Source organism: Monodelphis domestica, chromosome 3 (genome assembly GCF_027887165.1).
Source record: "Monodelphis domestica isolate mMonDom1 chromosome 3, mMonDom1.pri, whole genome shotgun sequence".
NCBI lineage: Eukaryota > Metazoa > Chordata > Mammalia > Didelphimorphia > Didelphidae > Monodelphis > Monodelphis domestica.
In genome coordinates, this window is record NC_077229.1 from 78919146 (window position 1) to 78925275 (window position 6130).

The 6130-nt window shown below is 49.9% G+C and overlaps 1 protein-coding gene and 1 long non-coding RNA gene across 2 annotated transcripts in view; one reads left to right on the top strand and one right to left on the bottom strand.

Moving 5' to 3' along the window:
- Positions 1-6130, bottom strand: part of EFNA2 (ephrin A2) — a 108729-nt gene that overhangs the window by 6536 nt on the left and 96063 nt on the right. The gene's annotated exons all lie outside the window — the stretch shown is intronic.
- Positions 202-2399, top strand: LOC103104555 (uncharacterized). Its single transcript, XR_001629351.2, has 2 exons — positions 202-659; positions 1288-2399. It is a non-coding gene; the product is annotated as an uncharacterized LOC103104555 (long non-coding RNA).

Consider the following 6130-nt stretch of genomic DNA (forward strand, 5'->3'; position numbering starts at 1 on the left):
AATACTATGCATTGGTTCCAAGGCAGAAGAGTGGTAAGGGCTAGGGAATGGGGGTTAAGTGACTTGCCCAGGGTCACACAGCTCGGAAGTGTCTGAGGCCAGATTTGAACCCAGGATCTCCCATCTCTAAACCTGGCTTTCTATCCCCTAAGCCACCTAGGTGCCCCTTAGATGATATTTATTTAAAGGGTTTAAGGCTTGCAAAGGGCAAAATGAGGTGGGGAGAACTAGACGATCCCCGTGGGATCTTCTTGCACATAGAGACCAGAAGAGCAGCCCAGGGTAGGGGGAACTGGGCTACATTTGGAGTCTGAAGTTTTGTTCTTCTTCGGTCCTCTCCATTTGGGGTTCTCTTGGCAGAGATACTGGGGTGGCTTGCCATTTCCTTCTCCAGCCCATTTTACAGATGAGGAAACTGAGGAAAATGGGGCTAAGCAACTTGCCCAGGGTCACACGACTAGGAAGTGTCCGACATCATATTTGAACTCAGTTCTTGCTGACTCCAGGTCCAGCATTTTGCCATTTCTCCACCTGTCTGCCCCAGGAGATGCTTCAGAAATGTGTACTGACAAAACAATGGAACTGAGAGGGATCCGAATACTGCCCTCCATCCTTACTGCATGACCTGGGACCAGTCACTTAAGGCTCAAAGCCTTGGGGTATGTATCTATGAAACCCCACCTTCTCACCGGACTGTGGGGTGGGACCCAGGAGGGAGACATTTAGAGCCATGGTTCTCCCAAGTGTAGTCTGGGGTGTCCTGGGGACCCTTTCGGGGGTTCCTGAGACCCCAAATTATTTTCCTAAAAAGGAGACATTTTAATTTCTAATACATGCAAATAGAAGCTCTTCAACAAATTTTAAGAAGGTAAAAGGGTCATGAAACCAAAAAGTTTGAGAACCGCCATGCTGTAGAAATGACCAAAATCCCACATTTTGGAACTGGAAGGGCACTTGGAGAGCAGCCAATCCAATATGTTAATTTTACAGATGGGGAAACTGAGCCCCAGAAAGAGAAAGGGACTTGCCCAAGATCTTGCAAAGCTCAAGGAAAAAACCACCAACCACAAGACAGCCCGCCTTGGAGGGACCCAAGGCTTTCCCTCCCTGGGGACTCCCCGGGCTCATCACCAGTCGGGGAAGTGCTGGGAGCCGGGAGCTTCGGGTCGGCTGGGGTGGAAAGTGCGTTCTCTGAGCCCGATGTGTTGTTAATTTCAAGCTCCGTTAGCAGCGTCGGCGGGAAGCCCGGCGGGAGCCCCAAAGACGACATTTTTGTGTCTCCCGCAGACGCTCATCTCCACCCCCCAATGTAGGAGAGTTGGGGCGTCAGAAATCATCTTGGAGCAAAAAAGCCAACAGCATCCAACTGGGCACCCGCGGGCTGAACCAGCCAGCCAATGGCAGATCTATGCCTGGCAGGATCTTTGGGACAATCCGAGCCTCTGAACCCTCATTTGAACAGATGGGGACACTGAGGCTTAAGCTCAGAGAGATGTAAGAGGTAAGAGATGGAAATTGAACCCAGGTCTTCTTGACTCCAGGAACTGAAAGGGATTTTGGGGGGCGCCCCAAGTCCTCCTTCATTTTACAGATGAGGAAACTGAGGCTGAGAGACGTTTCTTACTGACCAGAATTTATCATATTTATTTATCATCTGAAGCAGGACCTGAACTCAAGTCTACTAAGTTATTTCCCCTCTCCAGGCTTCGGTTATCTTTCGGTCTCAAATGAAACGGCTGGACTAAATGATTGCCGGGTCAGTGAGTGGGGATCAGGAATCGGATGACCTGCCTTCAAATCTCTTTATGAACTCGGACCCTGCCTTGCTAAGTGCCCTTGAGCCGCTCCATCTCCACGAGCCTTCGCTTCGGGAAGGGGCTTCAAGGAGACGGCCCCGAAGGTCCCTTCCAGCCCCAACTCCATGACGGTGTCTGGGATCCCTTCTGGGATAAATCAAAATCACAAATCCACTGCTTCTCGGGGCACGTGGGGCTCGTGATCATCGGCTTCCCCCCTGCTCTCAGACCGCCATTTTCAGACCATTTCATCTGCTCTCTTAATCTCTATTAAATTTCCACTTCTCAGGAGGGGTCGGAAAATGTCACTTTTGTAAGAAGAAACTGATGTCCGAGACTCCCTCCCGATCGCGGCATTCTTCTAATTCCTGCTCCCCCCCTTAGATTATGGCCCCCGGTATCATCGAGCCCAGCCTGACGGCAGGAGGGTAACTGGGACATCACAAGAAGTGTGAAAATGTCAGCCAGACAGACACAGGAGTGGCCGGGCAGGCCGGCTCAGGGCTCAGCTACTTAGGATTCGTGGCACACTTGCCACTCAAAATTCCGCCCCTTTGAGAAATCCGACTTTAGTGGCAAGAATAAAAGGGCGTTTACCTCCTTCCCTGGCTTGGAAATTGGAATTCTCTTCCCCCCGCAGGCTCTGCATGGCATCTGCTGCCTCGACTTCTAGGTCAAGGTGAAAAGTGGGGATACAGATGGGGAGCGAGGGGAGCATCGCTCGGGGCTGAAGGTCCTTTGGGGGCCCTGGAAGACTGGGCTTCCTTGAGCAATATTACCTCTCTCCAGCTCTGGAATATTGGGGTGCCCCCACCTAATATTGCCCCTCTCTAGCCTTAGAGGAATCCAGTACCTTCACCTGACATTGACCCTCTTTAAGTCCTGGAAGGTTGGGTACTCTCACCTAATACTGTCTCTCTTCAGCCCTGGAAAATTGGGGTGCCCTCACCTAACGTTTCCACTCTCTAGCCTTAGAATAGGGTGCCCACACCTGCCATTGCCCCTCTTCAGTCCTGGAAGATTAGGGTACCCTCATCGGACACTGACTCGCTAATTTAGTCCTGGAATGTTGGGGTGCCATCACCCCATATTACCCCTTCCAGCTCTGGAAGATGAGGGTACCCTCACCTGCCATTGACATTGACCCTCTTTAGTCCTGGAAGGTTGGGGTACCTTACCTGGCATTGCCCCTCTCCAAGCCTCTTCCCCTCCTTAGCGTCTCACTAGCAATGTGATTTTAGCAGGTTCTTTAAAAAGAAAAGAGGCAAGCTGTGCCTCATCTTACTTGAAATTCACAGAATCAGTGCCCACCCTGAGGGAGGGGGCAGTCCTGGTGCCCCCTGCCTGGATTGCTCAGACAAAAACGCATTGACAAATAGAGTGGGTGCAGGGGGGAAGGAGCCCAGGGTGGTCTGGTGGGCAACTTGAGACCACACCACAGGAGGGTCAATAAAGAAACTGAGGAGAGAGAAAGGCTTTTGCGAGGGGAGGGGGGCCCTGATCACTTGTCTTTGCATCCATGGCATGGGGAAGGGGGCTCTGTTTGTTCTGCTGGGTCCCAGAGATTAGAACCAAGAATAAATGAGGGAAAGTTGCAAGAAAATGGCTTTTGGCTCAATGTAAGTTAAAATTTCTTAATGATGAAATGCCTTGTACAATGGAATGAGTTGCCTCGACAGGTAATGAGCTCCCTGTCCCCAAAGGTCAGGATTAGAAGAATTAGAGCTAAACAGGGACCATGAGGATAGTTTAAATGCTAGAAGGACCCTCCAAAGCCAAGTTGGTCCTCTGACTCCAGGGGAAGGGGCTTAGGTCTGTGTGGATGCAGAGATGCCTTCCTTCTTCTTGCTCTCTCAGACTATGATCCTTGGATGCCACGAGGCATCTTGGCACAGTGCCCAACACACAGTAGGTGCGTAATAAAGGCATATTGACTGACTTCTCCAAATGTCAGAGTGGACCCTGTCTTGGCCTTAGCCTAGAATTTCGCTGCCAGCTCTCCTCCACACCCTGGCAGCCAGGAGATGCCCAGAGCACCTGCCTTGTGCCACGAGGCCCCTGGCTGCTTCTTCCATCTCTATTCTCCTGGGGAGGAAGAGGGCTGAATTTGAGACAAACCCTCCCTCTGCTAGCACACAATCGTGTGACCTTGGGCAAGACACAGACCTCTCTGGGACTCAGTTTCCCTTTCTATAAAATAAAGGTCTCGGATCTTTCGGTTCCTTCCAGTTCTGAAAGCTCTCCTCTCCTAACCCGGCTCCCCCTCCCCATCCTCCTCTCGGCGAGGCTGCGTACCCCTCCTCCCTGGCAGAAGGAGCTCTGGGTATACAGACCGTGCCCCAGGGAGACTCGGAGATCCCCTCCCCCCGGGGGCTCCCGCAGTTTCAAATTAAACTTTATTGGGAGCGATTTTCCTGCTTCCATTTTATTTTATTTTATTTTAATTCAGGGAAGAAAAAAAGGTGTTTAAATTAAGTTCCCTTAATATCAGAAAAATTACATTTTTCATTCCAAGACAGGAGTTTCATAAAGATAATTATTGTAATTATTCGTCTTATCTCTCGTGACGAATATTATTTTTATTACAAGCTTTTATCTTTATCTCCCCGGTGAAAGGTGGGGGGGAAGGGAAGAGTCTTAAAAAAGGGGGGAGTGGGGAGACTTGTGGAAAAGGGGGTCCCCACAGTGACCCCCTCCCCCTTAGGCCTTCTGTGGAAGGGCATCAGGGTAGGGAGGGCAGAGAGGGACAAGGTTTGCTGTGCCAAGTCCTCCCAAGGTGACAGAGGCCAAGTGGCCGATTTTCAACGTGTGGATGTTCAGATCCACCAGGCTGCAACATGACCTAGCCTGCCAAGTACATACAAGTTCAACATACAAGGTCACGCATGACATGGGAACAGGAGAGGGGGCATGGAGGGGAGTTTGGGAAAGAAGAAGAGCACTTTAGTGTTGAGGAAGACTGGTGAAAGGCCATGGGCATACTTCCCAAGGTGACTTCTGGGTCAAGTGCCAGATAGATAGACAGACAGAGAGATAGGATGGACGGATGGACAGACGGACAGACAGACGATAGATAGATAGATAGATAGATAGATAGATAGATAGATAGATAGATAGATAGATAGATAGACGGATGGATGAATGGATGGATGGACGGATGGATGGATGGATAGACAACCAGGCAGAAAGATAGGTGGATGGATAGACAGTTAATGTATAGGACAGATGGACAGACAAAAACAGACAGACAGACAAACTGACAGATGGATAGATGGATAGACAGATGTATGGATGGCCAAACTGACAAAGACAGAGAGATAAACAGATGGACAGACAGAAAGATAGATAGACAGATAGATAGACAAATAGACAGACAGACAGACAGACAGATAGATAGATAGATAGATAGATAGATAGATAGATAGATAGATAGATAGATAGATGGATGGATGGATAGGATGGATGGACAAAGACAGACAGATGGACAGCCAGAGGGATGGATGGATGGATAGATAGATGGAAAGACGAATGGATGGATGATGGATGGATGACACATGGAGGGATAGACAGACAAAATGACAGATGGCTAGATGGATAGACGCATGATGAATGGACAAATGGACAAAGAGACAGATAAACAGATGGACAGAAAGATAGACAGACAGATAGACAAACAGGCAGATGGATGGATACAGATGATGATAGGACAAATGGACACAGACAGACAGATGGATAGAATGGAGACAGACAGACAGACATAGATACACACACACACATGTATGTCTACACATAGCTGGATGAATATAAGGGCTAGCAACGTTCCAATACACCAAAGATATGTGTGTCTGTTGGATCATGGAAGGGTTAACTCCAATCCCAGGCAGACAAGTAAGCGTCTGTGCGAGGGCTAAGCTCCACTGATGACATTCTCTGTTCCAAGGGCCCTCCTCACGCTCCTGTCCTACATTCCAGGCTTCCTCCCAGCTCTGACAGTACGAGAAATACAGGCCGGCTCCCCAAACTGGCTTTTAGTGTCAGCTGAAGGAAAACCAGCGGGAACCAGCAATGCCCCACCCCAGGCTCTGCCCTGTAGTCAATGACCAACATTCATCATGCACCTACTATGTGCAACGAGCTGGGAACAGGGACAAAAGCCAGTCCCTTCTCTCCAGGAGCTCCCAAGCTAACCCCAAACAAGAGGTTTGGGGGTGGGTGCCTTGTTTTGGGTTGCATCTCGTCTCTTACGCAGCGCCGTTTCCTCCAGCCCCAGCGACTCAACAATCTTGTCCCCGCCATGGGTCCTTATCCCTCGTGGCCTGGCCCTTCGCGTCTTT